This window comes from Oratosquilla oratoria, chromosome 3 (assembly GCF_046742065.1).
Source record: "Oratosquilla oratoria isolate Oo_2021 chromosome 3, ASM4674206v1, whole genome shotgun sequence".
NCBI classification, from domain to species: Eukaryota; Metazoa; Arthropoda; class Malacostraca; order Stomatopoda; family Squillidae; genus Oratosquilla; species Oratosquilla oratoria.
In genome coordinates, this window is record NC_134779.1 from 85,284,233 (window position 1) to 85,309,055 (window position 24,823).

The 24,823-nt window shown below is 41.2% G+C and overlaps 1 protein-coding gene across 3 annotated transcripts in view; it reads left to right on the plus strand.

Annotated features, from left to right (window-relative positions):
• Nucleotides 1-367: 367 nt before the first annotated feature.
• LOC143024170 (putative fatty acyl-CoA reductase CG5065) overlaps nucleotides 368-24,823 on the plus strand; it is a 510,045-nt gene continuing 485,589 nt past the window's right edge. For all 3 annotated transcript variants that reach the window (XM_076182987.1, XM_076182982.1, XM_076182983.1), the window contains exon 1: nucleotides 368-700. The gene's annotated coding sequence lies outside the window, so the exon portion shown is untranslated. The remainder of the gene's footprint in view (nucleotides 701-24,823) is intronic.

The following is a 24,823-nucleotide window of genomic DNA, read 5'->3' on the forward strand; positions in this document are numbered from 1 at the left end:
TCATAGGAAACAGATTGTTAGTATAGTCTGAAGCTTATAGGTTACGATAGCTATTCATTATCCAAAAAACTACATTATATAATGGATAATTATATATTAGTCATGCAATAAATTTTGTAGTCTTTCCTTGGCATCATAAAAAACGAAGGACGTACTTTCTTAATTTCAGGATTCTGAAATACCACTTTCGATTACATAATGTATTGTTTTGTAAATTTTCAGTATTTATCAAAAGTTGTAAAAATAAAATAACATTGAATTTTTTTCAAACTTATATAAGCAAATAACTCAAAAATTGCGCGAACGAAACAACTTCCTTAGTTATAGAAATAGCCAACAGATGTCACTATAGTCTGTACCGGGCTAACCCAAACCAAGAACAGTGTGTCGTCTGCGGTTAGAACCGGAAGGATGACATCTCTCAGAAGGCGTGGCTAGCCCAGACTCTGACGTGAAATTGGGTAGATGTTGGTGAAATAATAATATCAATGATATTGAAAAAGAATAACATTGTTCATACGCTCAAAGTGTTGCAAATGTCGAGAAAGCTCAGGGCAGGCCTGGAGCAGCACTAATCAATAACGATTCTGACAGTGATATGCGTTACTTGGTTTCATGACAGTGTTTCCCGGTTTTTTTCCTAGTCAAGATACATTTGAAATTAAGATAAATTCGTCACGCCCATCATCAGCTAACTGAGGTAAGTCGTTTGCAATGTAACGAGAATATCCTTGCGAGATCTTACACAGGCGCGATGGCGGTTTACCTCTGTGGCACAACGTTCCTTCAGTTTTCGCGGCGTTTTTATTATGCGAAACTGGAAGTGTGATAAAACTTGGCATTAAAGTAAGCTGGATGTGGTAGTAATTAGCTGCTGAAATATGTGAAGTGAAATGGTATGGATAGCACATGTAATATACCAATATACCTAACGTGAAAAATTGGCGAGATTTAATTTGAACGTCTGAGTCCAGTACACCACGCGTAAGTTTCCCGGTATATTTCGTGGATTCGTGGCGGCTTTTCCCTTGTTCTCCTTCCTCATCCATCGCCCTGCTTCCCTATTAATCCGTTCTTTCTCCTCCTTTTCCTTATTACCTTTTCACTGTTTCTTTTCCCATCGCATATCTGCCCTAATCAAAAATCTTCGGCTTAGTTCTGTGTAGGTTTATCGTAAAAAAAATTTGCTCATGTTGCCATTTGCTAAGACAGGTCTTGATTTTTATTACTGGCTGTTAGCCATGCAGGAGCTCTGCAATGTTGCTTGCATTTAAGGTGGCTCTACACACTCGTGGCAGAGCGTTATAGTGGCTCATTATCAACCTAAAACCGTGATAAATGGAATGCCATCCACTGCTTCGAGAGCCGACTATGCTGTCAAAGGCTGGGGGTACCCATCCTATGCATTGCATAAACGTGACGTCACACTTCGCTCTCTTGCCAGCAAACCGTCCTCTTTATTTCTCTCTACGCTCCCCGGCAAGGACACACCATCCGCATCGAGGCTAGGGTGGCACGGTCCCAGTCGCCTTGGAGTAGGAATTTTGAACCCATTCAGCACTTTCTGTTGAAGAAGAAGAAAAGAGAGAGAGAGAGAGAGAAACAAGGTTACACTGCTCGGTGTAGTCAGTCAGGCAGCAACTTTGTCCCATACACCCCTCCCCCAGCACCTAAAACTTCCCTCCCCTTCCCCCGTCCACCCTCAAGTAATTCTAAGTGCCCCCCCTCCTCCCGCTATCCACCTCTCTAAGGCCTCCCATATTCTGGTCCTTGTTTCGTAATTTCTCTTACCTCTCCTCCCCCCCATCCCCTCCCTTCCCTTATCTTTCACCCCCTTCTTCCTCCCCCTCGTCTATCTTTCTATCCTCCTTCCCTCACCGCCTCCCCCTCCTCTAGTCTCCCCGCCTTCTCTCCCTTCCCCTCCTCCCCTCTCATATGTCTCCTATCCGCTTCCCCTCCTTTCCCTCCCTCTTATACTCTCCCGCGTCCACCTCTTCTTCCCTCTTGTCCATGCCTTCTCACCACCTCCGTTCCTCCCACTCCCCTTTCCCGCTTCCTTTCCTCCTCCTGCCCCCCTTCCCTTCCTCTTTTTTTCCCTTCAGTCCTCACCCCCTCCTCCTATTCCTCTCCTCGTTTCCCCTCCCCTCCCCCTCTCCTCTATCTCGTAACATAACCAGACCCACTGCCTCTTTCTGCTCCCCTTCCCTTCCCCCCTCCAATCCCTCCTACTCTCCCTTGCAGCTGCACCACAGCTCGTCCTGGACCTATTTACTACTACTACCCACAGGGTGAGGTGTCACGAGGGGGGCGGGGGGAGGGGGAGACAGCGCTCCCTCCCCCTACCCTCTTTTGAGCTTTTCTGAAAGATTGCAAGGAACCTATGGTTGCTTTAAGATTGTATTGAGTATTGTTAAAGGTTATTCTCCCAAGTATCGCCCCAACACCTGTACACATCCCTGGTTCCAACCCCCAAACACACACAGATTCGCCGGCGGCTGTCCGTGGAGTGTACCCCAACTCCCCGCGATCGCATCACTTCGTTCCAACACTCAGTCTTTGGCTTCATCACTTGGTGACCTTCTTTTTCTTCTTCTTCTTCTTCTCCTCCCCCTTCTTCTTCTTCTTCTCCTTCTCCTTCTTCTTCTCCTTCTTCTCATCCTCCTTCTTCTCCTCATTCTTCTTCTCCTTCTTCCTCTTCTCCTTCTACTTCTTCTTCTCCTCCTCCTTCTTCTCCTTCTTCTCCTTCTTCTTCTCCTTCTCCTCCTCCTTCTTCTTCTTCTTCTTCTTCTTCATTTCCTTCTTCTCCTCCTTCTCCTCCTCCTTCTTCTTCTTCTTCTTCTTCTTCTTCTTCTTCTTCTTCTTTTCTTCTCCTCCTTCTTCTCTTCTCCTTCTTCTTCTCCTCCTCCTTCTTCTTCTTCTTCTCCTCCTCCTCCTCCTTCTTCTTCTTCTTCTCCTTCTTCTTCTTCTTCTTCTCCTTCTTCCTCCTCCTCCTCTTCTCCTTCTTCTTCTTCCTCTTCTCCTTCTTCTTCTTCCTCTTCTTCTTCTTCTTTTTCTTCTTCTCCTTCTTCTTCTCCTTCTTCTTCTTCTTCTTCTTTTTCTTCTTCTTCTCCTTCTCCTTCTTCTTTTTCTTCTTCTTCTTCTTCTTCTTCTTCTTCTTCCTTTTCTTCTTCTTCTTCTTCTTCCTCTTCTTCTTCTTCTTCTTCTTCTTCTCCATCTTCTTCTTCGCCTTCTTTTTTTTTTCCTTTCCTTCTTCTCTTTCTTCTCCTCCTCTGCCGCCGCCACCCTATCGTTTCCATCTTATTCATTTATGATGTCTACGTCTTCGCATAGTTCTTCGTCTTGATTATAACTACCAGTGCCACCATGACTGTTATCATTATTGTCGTTGGCATCATGATTATAATCATCATCATCAATGTCCCTTGTTGATGAATGCATCTTCATTCAGTCTTCCTCTTTCATCGTCATCATCGTCAGTCATTATTTTATTTTCATAATTTTTTCATTCTCTTTGAAGAGACAAATCAGTTTCAGACGTTGCCTTTCCAAGACATTAACAGAGAGAAAAACAGAGAAAGAGTCGTTTTTATAAGAGGTATGAAAAAGAGGAGGTGATATCATCAAATGTCTTCGATGGAATGTGAGAGTGTACTAACACGCGCGCGTGCACACACACACACACACACACACACACACACACACACACACACACACGCACGCACACATGGTTGAGCTTATCACCCCGGCCTCACACACAGGAGGCCCGAGGTAGACTCCCGTCCTCTCATCCTCGGCTAATTACGTAAAAGATTCACAAACAATTCAAGTCGTTACTGTTCCCCTTAAACAGTGGAATGTGCGTGTGCGTATATGGTCACAACATTATCTATAGATCAGACTGGGTGAACTTTGAGTTTTCTTCCGAAAATGTAATAGGTGTCGATTACTAGTCCAGCACGCGATCCAAGACCATGGTGACTCAAACGCGCACACACAGACGCGTGCGCACACACACACACACACACACACACACACACACACACACACACACACACACACATGGAAATGCTATGTGGCAGTGAGTGCCTCATCCTGAAATGAATACCTGGGGGTTGATCCTCTACACTAGCCAACCTATGATCCAGTTTTTCAAAGCGTGTGGACCCCTAGTGTGCCAAGTGGATCCAAGGACCGAAAACTAGTGGAAATTAATTGTTTAGTGATTCTATTTTGTGTTGACTTGGTCTCATGGAAACTAGAGAACAGTAATACATAACGATAGGAGATATAACATGCGGGAGAGCGTCTCAACTAAATAAAGTCTCCTTGATTTGATCGAAGTGAAGTGTCAAAAATTTATCACTTGGAAAAAAAGAAACCCGTCATTCCAAGGGATCACGTGCTGGTCTCGTGACTGAAAGGTGCACCCCTTCCGGATGAAAGCTCAGAGGTCGAACTCTCCGATCAGTGGATAATGTAATGACTTGCAGTATTAGAGAAAGCTTTCATGCCGTGACCGGGGTGCAAAATCCGTACTTACATGGGATCACGAAAGGATAATTACGCACGAGTGTGTGTGTATTTACCTAGTTGTATTTACCTAGTTGTATTTTGCGGGAAGGGGAGCTATGCTCGTGTTGTCCCGCCTTTGTATCTTGCAGTGTCTAGTTTGTTTTTAAACTCATGAATGGTTTTTGCGCATACTATTTCATTGTCCAGTTTGTTCCAAGTGTCCAAAACTCTATGAGGAAAACTGTTTTTCTTAAGTTCTCTTCTATAGCTATGTTTTTTTATTTTCTTTCCATGTCCTCTTGTGTTTCTTTTGTCCCAGTTAAGTAAGTTCTCACTATCGAGTACCTCTGTGCCTTTCATGATTCTGTAGATGGTCAATAGGTCACCTCTCTCTCTTCTTTGCTCCAGTGTCGGTAACTCCAGTTTAGCCAATCTCTCTTCGTATGATAGGTTTGCAAGTGCAGGTGCCATTTTTGTAGCTGCTCTTTGGATTCTTTCTATTTTCTTTATATTCTTTTTGGTACTGGGGGACCACAATGTCGCTGCATACTCTAATCTAGGCCTTATCAATGTAACCAATATTTTTTTCATCATGTCTTCGTCCAAGTATGTAAACGCCACTTTTATTGATCTTAGCAAGTTGTAAGTCTCCCCGACAATTTTGTTAATCTGTATATCATAGGACAAGTCGTTCGTGATAATTACTCCCAAATCTTTTTCGGGTCCTACTTTCTTAACTTCTTTGGTTCCAATTGTATATTTTCCTGATATTCTGTGTGTGTGTGTGTGTGTGTGTGTGTGTGTGTGTGTGTGTGTGTGTGCAATTACCCAAACTCGTGTTGTATGAATAATCCTAATTCGTTACATTCCAACTCTATTTACTTTAGTATGGAACGTAAATTTTGGTGACGTTGGACCTTCTAAATGTGCTGCGGGGTGTCATTACCCCATCTGAGGATTGCATGTGTAGATACAGTACATGGATTTTATTATGTTTAATTAGTTCCCTCCCCCTCTCTCTCTCTGAGTATGTGTATGCTGGAATTCGACAATTTGTATGACGTGCCCTCACCCTGAGCGAAATGTCAACGTCAACATGATTAGTGTATCCACATCATCACTTCGCTACCGGAAATGGGATGGGTATAAAGTTGAATAGAATATCCTAACGGCAGCCGGAAGAGAAAGAAAAGTGCCACCTGGGACGGAAGGGCTCAATCGAGATGGATGTACTCTGACTTAACCTTCGCCAACAAAATCTCCTCTTTTTTCCCCCCCACTCTCATGTGACTTTTCATTAAGTCCTCCCACTTCAACAAAAAAGTATTCATCCTCCGCCTCTTTTTCGTCCTTCTCCTCTTCTTCCACCTTCTCCTTCTCTTCGTCTATCTACTTCTCTTCTCCTATTTACTCTTTCAACTTCTCCGTCTCCCCCCGCCACCTCCCTCGACTCCTCCTCCTCTCCCACCTCCAGCTCTTCCTTCCTATTCTCATTCTCCTCTTCCTCCTTTTCCACCTCTATCTCCTCCACCTCCCTTCCCTCCTCCTCCTGTTTCTTCCTCTGCCCCTCCTTCTTTCACTCCTCTTCCTTTCTCTTTTTTTTTTCTCTTTATCTCCTATACTCCACATCCTTCTCATCTTCCTCCTCTTCTTCCTCATTTTCCTCCACCATCCTCTATACCTCGACTTCTTTTGTCTTGGTCTCTTTCCACGTGTACTTTGTCTTTTTTCTTCCTTCTCCAACACAGACAAGTACCTGGATTCTTCCTCTCTCTCTCTCTCCTAATCTCATTGCTTTTCGTTACAGTCACCCCCTTTTTATCTTTCCATTCATCTCTCACCCTCCCTCCTTTTGTCTCTCTCTCACTCTCCTACTTTCAGTCCCTCCTTCTCCCCACATCAATCCCTGTCTCTCTCTCCATCCCCCCTCTCTCTCTGTCCCTCTCGCTCATCCTTCTCCCTACATCAATCCCTCTCTCCCTTCTTATCCCTCCCCCTCACTCTCCCACCTTTCCCCTTCCTTCTCCCTCTTACTTTCTCTCTCTCTTCCTCCCTTCCTCTCCCTCACCCTCTCTCCCTCCTCCCTCCACCCACCCATCCATCCCTGTATCCCTACTCTTTACTTCCCACTTCCCCTCTTTCCCTTCCTGTCCCTCTCTTCCCCCCTCCTCCATCGCAATGCACCAATCACCACCCTCTCCCTACTTCTTTCAATCCCTTCCCTCCACGTCAACAATGAACTTGCCCTTCTTCATCATCATCATCATCGTCTTCATCCCACGCTCAATCCTCAACTGCCCCCGAGCAGAGCGACATTGTGTAGTTTCTCATTGATCTTTTCGTTCCCTCACTTCTTCACTTCAGTCATCCCTCCGTCTCTCACTCCCGCATTCCCTCCCTCCATCACCCACTCACTCACTCACTCCTCCCGCATACCTCTTGTTCACGCCCTCTGTACTACACACACACACACACACACACACTCAAAACGGCTCATAACCCTGTAGCGTTCCTATAGTTTGTGGACATTTTGAACAAGATTTTAGTAATACATAAATTCAAGCACACACACACGCTCCTGTGCACGTACTTACGCACGCACGCTATTGGGAACGTCACGTGAATTCCCCCAATCGGCACTATACTCCAGGAGCCAGGGGTCATTTGCATGCATAAGAGTGCCACTCAGTTTCTCTCTTGATCTGGTTAGAGGGTCACCTCAGACATCTGAAAAATCAAGGTAGACGCTCAGCTGACTGGCAGCAGGGTAGATATTTGAGGATTTATGATGGGCGTCGGCTTTCGGAATAATGACCGAAATTTGGGGTAGGGGAGAGTCAATTTGACCTGGAACGATCAGTTTTCAATAAAATTTAATGAATGACCACTCATTTGAATTCACTAAGTGTCAGCTTTATAATGATGGGTAGATCATTGCAATTAGTTAAGTCCAGATGTCACCAGAGGTCAAACTATGACGTTAAACGTCACCTGCTTAAAATCTGTGCCTCCAAACACAAAATAATACCATGGTATGGGAAAAAAAGATAGTTTATTCTTCATATTTCTCTTATTTCTACCTCATATCATGGGTAAGTTTTTAAATCAACAGTGGAGAAAATATGGTAATAATTAAATGATTGGTGGCTAACTCAAAATTGAACAAAATTTGGAAAAATCAATATTTTGGCCAAAAACGCTGAAAATGATAAAGTCAGTCTAGTGAAACAAATAAGTGACAATGTTGACACTTCATTTGAATTCACTAAGTATCAGCTTTATAATGATGGGTAGATCATTGTGATTAGTTAAGACCAGAGGTCACCAGAGGTCAAACTATGACGTAAAACGTCACCTGCTTAAAATCTGGGCCTCCAAACACAAAATGATACCATAGTATAGGAAAAAAAGATAGTTTATTCTTCAATTATCTCTTATTTCTACCTCAGATCATGGGTAAGTTTTTAAATTAAAAGTGGAGAAAATATAGTAATAATTAATCCTTTGTTGGCCAACTCAAAATTGACCAAAATTTTGAAAAATCAATATTTTGGACAGAAAATGCCGCAAATGACAGATCAATTACAAACTTGCTTTATTCAACTTCTTTTTTTAGATCATTAATCAAATAAACACAAATACAAATCAAATCTCTTTTTCCATCATTTGACCTAGATTCAGTGAATCTCTCGATAGTACATGTCTATGATGGAGGAGTGGTTTCCCGTTTTTCACTTTTTTGGTGAATATCACCAGTTCGCTTTCTGAAATGTGAAGACTGCATACAGTGCATTTTAATTATCTAAAGCCTTGTATTAGCTAGGAGTCCATGCCTATAGTCTTATTTTAGATTGATCCCCATGGTACGGCACAGTAAGGCCTAGGTAGGAATGTACACTATTCTACATCATATACAGTGGAGATCACATTAATTTGACCTTTTGATGAACAAGACAGATACAAACTGTACTTTCTGCAATATCCTAGTAGAGGTTACATCAACCGCAGCATGTGTGGAAGTCTGGATTGAATTTCTAATCAAATGTTTTTTTCTTCAGATTACCAATTGCATCTTCACAGAGAGAACAATCAACAGTTGTGAGGCCAGGTCCACAATTTACAATCTCCTTCAATCCTGAACTTTGCATCATATGCCAAGAGAATGATCCTGAACTGGAGCCAACTTTCGTCAGAGAAAGGAAGGCAGAAGGTCGTTGATGCAGCATCACTACGAAAGGACAGTGTTTGAAAGATTGAGACAAGTTGAGAACTGCAACTTCGTGTATCATGTAACTGACAATTTCAAATATTATAAACAGTGCACTCATAAAAAGACAATCAGAGGAACATGAAACTGGTCAAAAAGACCAAGTAAGCCCAAATGAACCTAAAAAATGCGTAGATATATGTCCCTCTCTCGTGACCAAACTTACAAACCAGACAACGTTGATAAGTATTCTAAAAAGTGTGTGATATGTTCTGCAGCAAAACATAATGGAGAATACAATAAATTCAGAATATCAGAGGTGGCCAGAGCTGAATCATTCCTGAGGGCCACTTCGGTACTCTTGGACATGTGACCTGTTTTCACTCGGACATATGACCTGAACAATGCTGCTGATGTTTTTGCCGCCGATCTGTACTGCCATAATCAGTGTCTACATAATTATTTGCGAAAGGCTGAAAGACAGACCAGTAACATGGACTCAGTGCCTAGCTCAGAGAAGTGGAATGTCTTTCAATGTGTCCTTCAACATATTCTACCAGAGTTGAAACAGGGTAGATGCTTTAGCCTGTCTTACATGACTGAGTGTTGCAACAAGGCTTCTGCTGAGCAACAGATCAACTGTGGTTCATTTACGAATCGGGATGTGAAGGCATATCTGGTCCAAACCGATGTTGGTAGTGATGGTGGAAAACTCCACAATATCATCACCCAGGAAATTGTCTCTGATGATGTAAGCAAAATTTTGCTTAATTTCACATCAAAATCCACTGAGCTCTATGAAACATATCGGACAGAGACATTTGTAACGAAAAAGAGGTCTGTCTGTGACACAATTCATAAGAACAATCTGAAAACATTCAAGGGTCCTGAACCTGGGAAGTCAGCTGTAGCAAGTGAACAAAAGGATAAAGGTCTAAAACAGTTAGCTGAAGAACAGAAGCTATTTGACATAGCACGCATGCGAGGATATGGCATAGAAGATTTGTTGAAGTATGACCTGGTTGATGCCTGCTATCTTTTTGATGGCAAAGGGCTTATGATCAAGTCACAAAAGAGTGACCTTTGTGCTGAACTGGAAAAAGTTCTCTCAGATGATGACTATGGTTCACCAAAAACATGGTCACCAGAACATACTGCTACCATTGTAGATGTGATGGGTTGGGTGCGCCGAATGCAGCTTGGGTCTATTAAGACGTGCAGTGATCTCTGTACCAACTTTTTGAAAATTATCTACAGCATGAGTCTCAATTCAAAGCGAATTGACTTTGTCTTTGACACATACATTGACGGGTCAGTTAAAGACAGTGAACGTATCAGACGGTGCACCACAAACCCAATTGACATAAATGAACTTGGTAAAGAAACAAGGTTGCCGGTGTCAAAATATGCATTTTTGGCATCATCATCAAATAAAACCAAGTTGCAGAAGGCGCTTAGGTGTCACATCTTAGAGGAACAGAATGAAAATACTGAACTGGTTGTTAGTGCAATGGGTGGAAAGAATATGGAACCTTGCAAAGCTGTATTGAATGGTAGTTTCCGCGTTTTGCCAAATCTTGATGTCTATATTGAAGAAGCTGATGTTCGTTTGATTCCGCACACGCTTGATGCTGTCAAATCTGGATCAAAGAGGGTTGTGCTCCTTTTGAATGACTGATGTTGTAGTTCTGGGGCTGTATTACTGGAAATTGTTCAAAGAACATGGGCTGATTGAGTTCTGGATACGCGTTGGTGTAGGGAATACAACAAGGTATCTTCCTCTCCACACAATGGCGGAGAGGTTGGGGGAGAATTTCTGTGATGTTATCATAGCCGTGCACTTTTTGACTGGGTGTGATTCAACCAGTAAATTCGGCACAAAATCTGCTGCGGTGAAGGCAAATCTTGTGTAATACTTGAGTGATTTTGGCAAGGATTTGGAAGTAGATCTGGTGCTCAATGAACGTTATCTTGTGAAGGTATACATTAAGTCAGAGACTTATAATCAATGGACGAACTCCGATATCACTTGTACCATCACAGTAGGACAACCATTTTGGACCTTCCTCCTACCGGCCGAGCATTGCATGGTCATATCATGAGGGCACTGTATGGTTCTTATCTTCAAATGTATTGTCTTGACCATTCCCAGGTGTCTATAGACCCAACCAAATTTGGTTACCTCAGAGAAGGTAACATGTTGGTGCCAGACAAAATGGTGGTTCTTCTGCCAGAGGATTTTCCGCACCCATGTAAATGCCAATCATGCGCCACAAAGAGATGCCCCTGTAGAAAAATGGGGTTGCAATGTTGTGAATACTGTAACTGTGTCATAAACAATGGCTATAAGAACCCATTGTAGATGTGTTAGAGGATCTGTATCTAGGTATCTGAACAAGACCTGTGGATGAAGCGAAACAGTAAAAAAACATGCATACATTAGTGTTTAAGTCAAAATTGGCATTTCAAAGTTCTCTAAAATAGAATACAAAGCATGGAAAACATGAAAGTTTATTTTAACACTTTAATTATTGTTTGATTTGTCAATATTGTCACTTATTTGTTTCACTAGACTGACTTTATCATTTTCAGCGTTTTTGGCCAAAATATTGATTTTTCCAAATTTTGTTCAATTTTGAGTTAGCCACCAATCGTTTAATTATTACCATATTTTCTCCACTGTTGATTTAAAAACTTACCCATGATCTGAGGTAGAAATAAGAGAAATATGAAGAATAAACTATCTTTTTTCCCCATACCATGGTATCATTTTGTGTTTGGAGGCCCAGATTTTAAGCAGGTGACGTTTAACGTCATAGTTTGACCTCTGGTGACCTCTGGACTTAACTAATTGCAATGATCTACCCATCATTATAAAGCTGACACTTAGTGAATTCAAATGAGTGGTCATTCATTAAATTTTATTGAAAACTGACCGTTCCAGGTCAAATTGACTCTCCCCTACCCCAAATTTCGGTCATTATTCCGAAAGCCGACGCCCATCATAAATCCTCAAATATCTACCCTGCTGCCAGTCAGCTAAGCGTCCACCTTGATTTTTCAGATGTCTGAGGTGACCCTCTAACCAGATCAAGAGAGAAACTGAGTGGCACTCATGCATGCAAATGACCCCTGGCTCCAGGAGTACTACCACGGATGGGTTTTTCGCTCCTCCGGTGCCGAGAGGAGGGTGAGGGGGAGGGGGACAGGATGCCACGGATATGAACAGAATAATCTGGCGGCAGTCGAGATGTCAGAGCACCTTTTCGACACGGCGATGCCCTTTGTTTATTTCATTCTCGCTGCCGCCAGGTCATATCAAATTATGAATGGGATATGTTTATTGTATATGTGTTTACATATGTGCATATGTGTACTTCTCTGTAAATACAGACTATACAGTTAGGCACAAACACCTCACACACACACGTACGCATATACGCGGCAAAAAACACTATCTTCCCTATGTGAGTGTGTGCATGTTTACTTTTATATATCTGTACTATTTGTCTGAAAATGTAATACATGTAAGATTGTCCGTCTCAGTTTTGCCTTTTTTTTCGCGTGTTCACCACACAGTGAAGTCGGGGTTCTGCTTACACACACACACACACGCATATATATATATATATATATATATATATATATATATATATATATATATACACACACCTATATATATATATATATATATATATATATATATACATATATATATATATTTATATATATATATATATATATATATATATATATGTATACCCTCTGTTAAAAACGACAGCAAAAGAATTATTAATTAACTTTTTCCGTGAGCTGTCAAGCCTGCGAAAAGTAGATTTCTGGTAGAGGGAGTGAATCAAATTTCCAAAACTCATAGGAAACACAAAAGTTATAATGAACACAAAAATACAGCACACAGTAAATAATACATGGAATGAATACAACAAATACAGCAAAAAACAAAACACAAGCAGAACAAATTAAAAAGACGTTTCGCAGATCTTTCTCCTTCCTCAGTTGAAGTGAAGGAAAAGGGAGCATATTTTAAATGGAATGAAAAGCATGGGGAGAAGTCACCGTGTTATAACTGGGGGGGAGGTCATACGTATGACCACGGAACACGGGGAGAGATCACGGGTTACGGAAAGGGTACTTGGAGAGGTCATTCCCGGGTTCGGCGCCAATCTGCTTCTCAGTCTTTGAGAATGACGTATGGTTGGACGTTCTTCCCTTAGGTGGGGAATAGGAGGCCTCTGTGGAAGAGACTCCGATTTCTTGGGGTTGTACATCTGGTTCCTCCGAACAGGTTTCATGCTAGGGAGGGGGGCGAAGTCATTTACTTGCCTATTAATGGCAGGTTGCAGCTTCTTTATCCAGTTGGCTTCCAGGATGGTCAAGCGCTGTGGGTCCTCTTCTTTTGCCACAACTTCGGTATTTTTGACCATAGTCTCCCTATCGAGGTGGCGTCGGTGCTGGGTCCAGTGGGTCCATTCCTACATCCGAATACCTGGATAAAATTGACACCATTCTAGAGGATAGGACAAAGTTCCAGCCCATCCAGAAGAACCCTATCCCCGAACTAACCACGTAGTATATAAATACACACAAGCCCAGAGGAGGACTGCACGCCCCTCTCAGTCTACGTGGGAAGGACGACCACCACATTATCCAGAAGAATCACTTTGCACTTGCAACACGGAGGACCTAAGCAACACCACTGGACCCAGCACCGACGCCACCTCGATAGGGAGACTATGGCCAAAAACACCTAAGTTGTGACAAAAGAAGAGGGCCCACAGTGCTTGCCCTCTCCGTCTCTTCATGCAGAAAAGGAGAAGACGGGAAAAGATCTCTTCGGGCTGCGTCAATCTATTTTTCACACATACTCCCTCAACCTCCATCCCCCAACCACTCCCCCTCATACATCATAGCATCATCCATACACAGCCATTCTCCATTCACCTCTATCTTCTGTCCTCTCCCGTCCTTCCTCAACAGACATTACCCTTTTTGCCAATGCCCCTTTTACCCCATCCATCCATTTCATCCTACCTCTGCCTTCCGTACCTCTTTTACTAATCTTTCTTCACTTATTCTTTCCACGTGTCGAAACCATCCCAATACTCTTTCATCAGCATTATCTCCCAACTCCCTTTCCACCCCCGTTCTCCTCACCTCATTTCTCACTCTGTCCAGCCTAGTAACCCCTGTCATACTTCTCAGGCACCTCATCTCAAATACATTCAAACTCCTCTCTTCCTCTCTTATATTCCATGTTTATGCCCCGTACAGTGCTGTCGGCACAGTCACTTCATACAATCTCCTCTTAGCATCCGTTCCCAAATGTCTATTTCTCATTACACTTTTTAATCCCCCAAGGCATTTATTTACCTCTCTCAATCTACTCTGGGGTATTGGCTGCATGTTATTGTGGCTAAGTAGCACACAGTTGATACTTTAGGGTCTATATGAGGCGTCTCTACGGACCAGAGCCACACATCATTTTGTATGTGATAGAGGAAATCTCTGTTCATAGAGAAATGAAGATATTTTATTATGTTGCGACTGTTCCTCCGTTATGTTGTCCCCCCACCTTTTGTTACTGTCCTGTACCATTTCACAGTATATTCATTTCCTTTTTTCGCATAGCCCTGTGGTGGAGGGAGGAGAATACTGCCTCCAAGTCTTTCCACTTGAGTCGTACAAGGCGAGAAAAAACGGGACGGGGTGTGTATATATGTGTATATATATATATATATATATATATATATATATATATATATATATATGTATATATATATATGTGTGTGTGTGTGTGTATACATATATGTATATATATGTATAAATAGTATATATATATATATATATATATATATATACAAACATATATGAATATACTTAGGCAAGAGGCTCTCTGGCAAGAAATGTATATAATAGCATGATGACAATTCACAAATTTCTTGTTAGCTTTTTCGCTGTATTGAATAAGTTAACAAGAGAATTGTGAATTGCCATTGTGCTATTATACAACATATAAATATATGTATATATACAAGGGTAGTTCCAAAAGTAATGCCTCCTATTTTATCATGCACCAAGGAATCTGTAGGGATTATTTATGGCGTTGTTATAATAACGGGACGGGGGATGGGATTAGGAGTCTTGCTACCTGTAGCCCCAAAGGGGACATTCCTAAAAAGAGGTAAAGGCATAAGAGGGTCTGGGCGTTTTCCAACCAGTACCCTAAGGTTTGGGTCTTTTAATGTGCGTGGATGTGGTACAGATGAGAGTAAATGGGAAGAGATAGGCAGTATGTTTGCGAGAAGAAAGATGGATGTGCTGGCTTTGAGTGAAACTAAAATGAAAGGGAGGGGTGAGTGTGAATTTGGGACTAGCTGCGAAGTACTCAGGAGTGAAGAGGAGAAATGTCAATGTAGTTGTATTGGGAGACCTTAATGCTAGGGTAGGAAACGAACCAATAGACGGAGTTATTGGAAAATATGGAGTGTCAGGTAAAAATCGTAGTGGAGAATTGATGGTGGAGGTGTGTCTTGAAAGAGAGTTGATGATAGCAAATACAGTGTTTAGGAAGAAAGTCAAGCATAAGTAAACATGGGAGAGGGTGGTGGATGGAAGGGTAGCAGATAGAGCGTTAATGGACTATATAGTGGTGACCAGGAGTCTTATAGGAAGAGTTTAGGATGTACATGTTCTAAGGGGAGAGAGTGGGTGAATATCAGATAATTTTCTGGTGGAAGGTAAATTGAGAGTGGAGAATAGGTGGAGAAAGAGGAAAAGGGCAGAAGGTAGGGAGGTACTTAGAGTGAACTACTTAAATGAGAAAGAAAAGGAGAATGAGTATAAGAAGAAGCTGAAAGAGGAGTGGGAGGGAGTGAAGGATAGAGTAGAACTAGGAGTGGAGGAGGAATGGGGATGGTTTAAGGAGGGAGTCATAAGGTGTGCAAAGATGGCGTGTGGAACAAGGAGGGCAGGAGGAAATAGAAGGAAGGGTAGTGAGTGATGGCATGAGGAAGCAAAGAAAGGTGTAGAAGACAAGAAGCAGTCATGCAGTATGAGAGGTACAGAGTAAAGAGAAGGGAAGTTAAGCATAAGATAAAGGACGAACGTATATGAATCCTCATCGGATATCATATCGTCCGAACACTCCAATCCGTCAAACATATCGTCACTGTATTCGAATTCTTTATCGCTCTCTAGAGTTGATTTGAAGGCGATCACCTTCCTTTGGAACTCGCGTATAGACGCTTTCACGCTAAAGGTCTTGATGTCAGCGTACAACCCAGGGAAGGTTTAACTATGCTCGTCCCTTAGTCTAGCTGCCAACACCTTATCTTCTTGGAACGTCTTTTTCGTTATACCCTTGTTACCCGTTAGCCACTTCCATAGGTGCCTCTGTCTACGGTTCTTCGCCGTTTCGTCTCCTGGCATCGTATCGGTAGTCGGTATTGTACAGTCAATCACCCTGGAAGTGTCCCCCAAACACCGTCACCGCTGTGGTCATTTCAGAATCATTTTGAGTTATATTTTTATTTATGTATTGACTTTCGTAAATATAATTAGAAAAGTAGAAGTTATGTGTGTATGTGCATTTTTTTTTTTTTTTTTTTTTTTTTTTTTTTTTTTTTTTTTTTTTTTTTTTTTTTTACCAACAGCTAGTTTAGAAACGGCTGTTAACTGTATTGTAGTATTGTTCTTTTCTTTTGCCCATTCCAGCCCTCGTTCCAATCCACCCTTACCCACATTCTGTGCGGCCTCCTCGGTTATTTCATTTCATCCACTTGGGAGCGAGGTTCCGCCCCTAAACAGAATAAAACCACCCGACGACGACCCATTGAGTCCTCAAAAGGTCCTTAAAAGCTGATGAGTTTATTGAAATCGCCTCAATTCGAGGCCTTGAGGACCTCAAAACGAACAATATTAGCAATAGTATATTGTCAACATAGTATTGACCAAACGAGTTTGATATGACATGCATGAGTCTGTTGACAATAATAAAAACTAAATATACAAATACTCTCTGTAGTGATTTATTGACATTATAATTACTGTGAATATATGTAGGGACCCTCAAACGAACAGGATTTATTGACAATATTAAAGTATTGTAAATATTATTGAAATTGAGAGTTTGACACTGATACTACATAATTAAGAGGCTATTGTTGTCAATGATAAGAACACTAGTGGTACAAATTATTACAATTATTGTATATATATTTAAGTTTCATCTTATATATGTTTGGGTGTTTCTTTAAGCGTCCCCAACACGATCAATTATTGGCAGCCTTGCTGACGATATTTTGACTCAATATGTGCAATATGCACAATTCATTGTGTAGGGACTACCGTTTTCCAAATAAAATCTGTTTGATATTAGTCAGAGATCTTTTAAGGGTCTTCATTAAGTAGCTGATCGAGAGAGAAATAACGTCACAGTATTAGGGTAGGGCCTGACCCCTTGGTGTAGTGAAGGGGCGTCCTTTTAAACTAGGCCATCGTTAAAGTAGCGGGATCCTCGTCCCTGGATGATAGATGACCGGCGCCGGTTTTCCGGAGGGGACGGCGAGGTCCAGGAATTGCTCCCCGCGCGTCCAGGATTATACGAGTGTATATATATATATATATATATATATATATATATATATATATATATATATATATATATATATATATTACACAACAATGAATGTATCCCAGTGAACAGATTTCCATATATCAACCACAGTTCACTTTAATTCTAAGCCATCAACATCGCAACCCTGAGAAGGCATCCATACAGAAATTTCTGCATTTATGCCTACTCGAGGTTTCCGGAGTTCATGGCTTAGAATTAAAGGGAATTGTGGTTGATAAATGTACATATATATATATATATATATATATATATATATATATATATATATTTATATATGTACACACACACACACACACACACACACATATATATATATATATATAAATATATATGTATATATATGTATGTATATATATATGTATGTATATATATACATATATGTATATATATATGTATGTATATATATATATGTATATATATATATATATAGAGAGAGAGAGAGAGAGAGAGCGTGTGTGTGTGTGTCTCATATTATATTGTATCGCATGTTGGACTCGTAATCGACGGATGTTGTGTGCGTGTGCATATGAATTGTCGTGGTCTTGGATCGCGTGTTGGGCTCGTGATCGATAAATAATACTGTTCGATTAATGGGTAATGCTGTGACCTTTCATATACCACACACCCTTCCGCTTTCATAAGGGGAACAGTAACGGCTTCTAGAGCGGCGCGAACTTGCTGCCGCTACTTGGGAGCCCTAGACACTACCCACCATACCATGAAGATAATGTATATGTTTTCACTTGTTAATATTAAGCTAATTGTAGTACACTAGGTTGGAGCTATGCTCATGTTGTCCCGTCTCAGTATCTATAAAATTTTGACTAATTCAGTGAGTGTATGGACTATGGAGTGAATGTGTACGTGTACAGTATATGTCTTGTTATTTTCTTAGTTTCCGTTTTTTCTTTATTTTCTTTATCTGTCTTTTCCTGTTTCTTCTCCTCCTTTGTTTTCTTCTACTTCTTTTAGTTTTCATCTCCACCTCTTCTGCATCCTCCTCTTTCTCCTTCCTTCCTTTTCTTATTTTTTATGGTGGGACGTGGCTATAGTATATAATCCCTTATATGGCTTGGAACCAGTAAGTGTGTGTGTAGGGGGCTGATGGACCGCGAGCCTCCATGGGAACTTGCAGCTTCAAAATCGTTATTTCTTGTCTGATTCCTATTCAATGTGGAAATTTAATCAGTTTTGATGTTGTCAGTTCCCCATAAAGTCTTGAAGACCTCTATGAAGACATCCCTGAATCTACGCTTCTTTAAGGGGAAATGGATTCATATGTTCTAGGTGGTTTTCGTATGATTTATTTTTGTGTGTGTTTGGAATCAGTCTTGTAGCTCGCTGCTGTACTTTTTCCAATCTGTCAATGTCTTTAATGAGACTCGGTGACCACAAGAACATAGCATATTCAAAATGTGGACAGACTAATGATCTACATAGTTGGCTGACAGATGGACTTTTGATCAAAAGATCGTGCAGTCAGTCGTAGAAGCTTATTACTTTCTCTGAGGTAAAAATGCATTACTTAGATGATTTGAGGTCGTTACTGATAATTACACAAAGATCCTTTTCACTATCCATTTTTGTTATTTTTTCCGAATAACTTGTTGCCGAACTTGGTGTTTTATTTCTCGATGTCGAGGCCACGGGTGACTCTTTTGATATGATCTTTGTGCAGGACGGTCTCTGTAAGATCGTGCAACCTGAGTGCTTTGACTTTGTTCTTTGACTCGTATCCAATGATACGATAGGGTACAGAGAATTTAGGGGAGCTTCGAGGTGGGGGTGTGGTTGAGGGTGTAAACAATGTCTCCAAGTTCAAAGGTACAAGCTCTGGCTGATTTGTTATGCAGGCGGACCATTTCGTCCTTAGTCAGATGAAGAGTATTATGGATTATTTTGAAAAGATTATAGAATTTTGTTACTTTGACATTGACATAATCATTGAAATTGTAAATGGGAGGAAATTCTGAAACAAGAAGGCCATATGGGAGCCTTTTGTCCGAGCCAAAGACGATAAAATGAGGTGATTCCGATATTGACCTGTTAATGGAACTATTTATGCAAGCTTGAATCATGGAGGCATGTTCATCCCAAGAAGAGTGAAGATCAGAAGCAAGGTGTCGGAAGAACATCGAGAATCTTTCTATTTTGGCGTGCAACTAATCCATTTAAACTAGTTGATAAGCAGTAGTGTTGCATTTTGTGATTTGAAAGTGATTACAAATGTGCGAAAGAATCTCATTATTGAACTTAGTCCCGTTGTCAGAAATCAGATTTTTGAGTGTACTGAAGGGGCATATGAGTTTGTCAATAAGGGTCTTTGCCACGTGTTGTGCTGTCTTGTCGGGTAGGGAGGAAAGAATATAGAATCATGAAAAATTGTCGACACACAGTAAGAGGTACTGGTTTCCGCTGTAAGTGGTAACTTAAAGAGATCAACAGCAACTGTGTTGAATGGTTCACAAGGGGTAGGGTAAGTTAAAATTTGAACAAGAATGCTGATATGACCTTTGTGAGTCGCACAAGAGTGACAAGCATCAATGTGGGAATGTATATCCTTCCTCATGGTTAACTAGTAGTGCAATCTGGCTTGTGTAACGCATTTCTCCTTGCCAAGGTGTGCAGCAATGGGGGAATCGTGTAGAAGACTTAGAACTTCTGGCATGAGGTCCGCAGGGACTACGAGCTGAAACACTGACCGGTTGTGTTCATTTTTGTACGTTAGTGTTGTTTTGTGGTACAGTATGTCATCAACTAACATGTGATTGTCGAGATAGGGGAATTTTCTGTGTCAGTTGTATCTGCAGATTCGAGGAAGTGTATAACACGTTTCCAAAGAGGGTCTGATCTCTGCGCTGCGGCTACGCGCGCTTGTGTAAGAATGACTGAAATTGGATTTTGAGTGATGGTTGCGATATGGCGACTGAGAGCGTCAGCTTCTAGGTTCGCTTTACCTTGCACAAAATGAAAGGTGGACATGAACTCTTGTATGATGAGGAACCAGCGGGCAAATTTTCCTGAAATATTCTGTCTTTTCAAGAGGTGTAAGATCGATTAATGATCTGTGTAGATGTGTATGTGGTAACCAAGAATGATATCTTTGAAATGATTGATTGCGTATATAACAGCTAAAGATTCTATGTCTGTGATTGAGTAACTTTGTTCATGTTTGTTGAGTGTGCGGCTAGCATAGGCAATTGGTCAGATTTATGTGCCGTGTTTACATGAGAACTGCGCCAAGTCCGGTGTAGGACGCATCTGTGTATATTGTGAAAGGACTTGTGGATTGGGGAGGCAAGGACAGGTGCCGTGGTTTAGGCTTTCTTTGAGCCATTAAAGGCTTTCTCTTGGTCGGGTGTCTAAATGAAAGGGGTGTCTTTAAGTAGTGAAGTTATTGGTGCTGCTATACAAGCGTAACCTTGTCTGTAAATTCTTGATAGACTAAGGAATGAACTTATGTGTTCAACAGAAGTAGGGTGTGGCAAATCAATGACTCTCTTGACCTTGTCCTGCAAGGTTAAAATTCCTTGCGAGTTAAGGATATGCTCTACGAAGCGTATTTCTTTCTGAAGGAAAGAACACTTATTAAGCTTCAGTTTAAGACCTGCTTTTGCTAGTCATGAGAAGACAGTGTGAAGGGTGTGTAAATGTCTGCTAACGGATTTGGAAGCGATGATCACGTTGTAAGAGGCTGGTAGAGAAATGGGTAGAAAGTAGGGTCGATGGTGAGGGTTGTATTTTTATGAGTTGGGTGTTTGGTAAACAACAGTTTGTAAGCGAGCAGTTGTATAAGTTTTCTCTCTGCCTTGAGTTATAAAAATGGCCGGGGGACTGTATGACGTGTGTTTTCCTGACTACTTTTAATCTGAGTGGGTTATGCAGAGATTTGAGATTGTTTAAGTAAACAGTATTACAACGAATCTGATTGGAGAAAGGGCGGAGAAAATTCAATTGGTTCACGAGTGTAAGATCACGCCCTTTGGACAGGATCTTAAATATAAAGTTAAAGATCATTGAACTAAAGAAATCACTACGTCACCTTAAAACTTACTTAGGACCTAAAATGAATGTTCTCGAGGGATTCATAGGGTTTACCTCAGAGTAGCACGTTTTATAAGAAGTAACTTAAGAAAGATACAGAAGGAAAAACCCTCTATTTAATTCATCCTCGATTGAAGACTAACCATATATAACAAACGTTGGGAAACAAAGACTGGTGTGAAAATTGAAAGTGAAAGGCGTACGGGAAGGAGGTCGAGAACGTCATCGAGGTACATAAACACTGGATGACCTATGAGACCTTCAAGGACTATGTGCATAAGTCGTGTGAACATTGAAGGAGTTGAAACGAGATCCTTGGTTAGTAGTTCGAAGTGATAATGACCTGTGGGTGTGCTAAAGGCTGTCAGAGGCCTAGACTCTGGAGAAAGGGGAATCTGGAAATATCCCGACGTAAGGCCCAAGGTCGTGAACACTATTTTGTTTTCGCAGACGGAGTGCAAGAGATCCTGTAATACAGGGATGGGATGTTTATCTGGTATTGTAAGCTTATTTAAATATCTGAAATCTACTACTGGGTGGAAGAAATCATCATGTTTAGGGACAAAGATAGGGAAATTCCATTTACTGATTGATGGTTCATTGATGTCTTGCGCAATGATGTTTTGGAAAAGGTTATCTACAGTCATGCGTTTACTGTGTGGCATTCTGTATGCGGGAATGTAACGTCGTTTAAAGTTCTCATGAAGGGGTATATGATGCTGTATGACATTAGTAACTCTTAGGGGTTCACCTGGAGTGGTAATAGTATGTCTGAACTTGTTGCAAAGTGCAAGCAAATCTGCTTGTACACCAGGGAAGCCTATAGGTTTAAAATGTGATGTATGAACGAGTTCCTGTGCTATGGACATGTCGGAAATTGGGGTACAAAATGAGAATTAGGGAATTGGTCATCCATGACTTTGATGCGTGAGGGATATACTTCGAAATCGCAAATGTTTGTACCAACTGCGAGATGGAAGGATACGTTAGTATCATTGGCAATTGAAATGTAAGTGTAACCTTTGACAAAGAGCTGATGACTGAAAGAAGGGAAATGCCATTGACACGGCAAGTTTCTGGCATACAGAGTACATCGATGCCTTGTGCTTGAAAAACTCGGAGGTGTACCTTTGTATATTCACGAGGGAGCAGCGTCTTTGGGCTGATAGGCACTGCGTGACTTTGAATGTAAGTAACACTTCTGAGACTGGGGTGGATTTTGTGCCGAATTCCTCCAAGAGGGACAAGAAAGTGTCCTCAGGTGGTGAAAAACCAACGGTATTTAAAGGGTGTTTAGTCTTGAGTTTTGTTGATTTGGACATGCGGGACGAATTAAAGCGCCTGTTATGTTTGGAACGCATGTCCACAGCTGTCAGTTAAGTAGAAGAGTTAGAGTCCTAGGGAAGGGTTTGGATAGTTGAACACTGAGAACTCTTTTCTATGAAGGTGGTAGAGCAATTTGTGCTAGCAGATAGAGCATCCTCGTTTGATGAAGCAGGGTGAATTTGAATGCAGGGAGTGGAATCAATTGATGCAGAGTCATGTTCTGCCTGTGCCTGCTTGGTCACGTGAATGTGGTTTACTTTGTGAGAAGTTGCTGATGGCAATGCAGGTAGGAAATTATTTGCATAAATTATACCATTTTGAGCAGGGTAAATGCCTGTTATTTTGCTTCATCAGTGTTAAGCCTATGGGAATATCAACAGGAAATGGATGGGCTTTGAAGCTAATGTCTAGGAAGAATTTACCTATTATCGGGAATGGTACACCATCTACATTGCAAAGGTTGACGTCGGGGGGGGGGGTCTAAAATGATGACACGTTTAGTTGCAGTGCAAAATTTATAGAAACTATGAGTTGACATTATGTTAACTGGGGAACCCATATCGAGAAAGATTGCCACTTTGGTGTTGCTAGACGTAGCACTGAATATTAAGGAATGGTAAGACATGCCTGGGATATCCAGGGTATGTACAGGTAGAGTTGAGTGAATTTCCGGGTATGGAGTAACTATCCTTGATGTGCACTGAGTCTTAGTATTCTGTAGATGTGTTACGTGAATGCCTTGCAAGAAAGTGATTTGGGGGATTTTAGTCTGTGTTGCCTCCGTGCTAACAGTACACGGCAACGATTACTCGTGTGGAAACATTTACCGTGATAATCGCAGTGTCAGTTTGTTTGTGAAGAGTTTCTGTGGTAATACGTGTTTGCAAGGTGTACTGGTTTGTGTCAGTATGTACAAACCAGTTGTGTTCTTGATGGAAAGCGTTAGCGTAAGCGATGTTGAGTGCGAGATGTATGTCTTGATCTCGTGTTATGTGTGTATGTGGGGAGGGGTGTGTGACCTGCGCTATTGTGTGGGTGGGTGCAATGGATACTGACTAGCTCTGGATCTGGGTGATATTTTTGTCCGTGTCAGAAAATTTCCTCGAGAATTCTAATGTGATACCTGGTGTGAATGGAATCGTGCTAGCTTTCTGGAGTGTGTCTGGATGTAATTGGGAGGGTAGTCGAAAATATGCCATGAGTGAGACTTTGTGTTCCAATGAAATCTTGTCGTCTGAGACCCAGTCTGATTTTATGAAGCTTTGTTGTAGTTCACTCTTAACTATTGAAGCACTTTTGACAGCTTTGTCTTCGGTGTGGTGTGGATCATGATTGTAAAGAGTATAGGGCGGAAATGATCCGAGTGGCTCAAAGGAAACAAAGGAATTTTTAATGTGCTCTACGAAATCATGATAGGATGTAGTTTCCACAAATAAATCAGACTGAATGACGTAACAAGCTAATGTGTTATTATTGTCTATTCTGAATGCTAGGGTTAATATTTTCCCGTTATCGTCTTCGGTGTTTCTTCGTGTTATCTCTGATTCAACCTCAGAGCAAATTGTGTACAGGAATGTTCTTGCAGTTAGAGAGAGGTAATGTGGTCTCATCCTTAACTACAATGATAAGATTTTATGTTATCGTGGTGTTTTGAGTTGCAGGTGAATTTTTCGAAGAGTTGTTAGTAGAGGGAGGGTCCTGTTTTGTGTATTGGAAGTGAGCGTAGAGCGGCTGCGTGTACAAGGTCTGTATGTCGAGTCGAAAAGATGCTTTGACACGTTCATTGACTGATTAAAAAAAACAAAACAAAAAAACGTAATGCCTCCTAAGTGATATTGAGAACGTAAGAATATCTACTTACCCAAGATGATGTAGGAGTTTTGGCTCTTATGAATGAAGATGATGGGATGATTCTGTGGGAAGAGTTTGGCTCTATAAATGATGATGCAATGAGATGAATCGGTGGTAAGATGCACTGCTGGAAACGGGGGGTGGGGGGCAGAGTTAGTAGAATGTATTGGGCTAGTGAATTCAATATTATATATATATATATATATATATATATATATATATATATA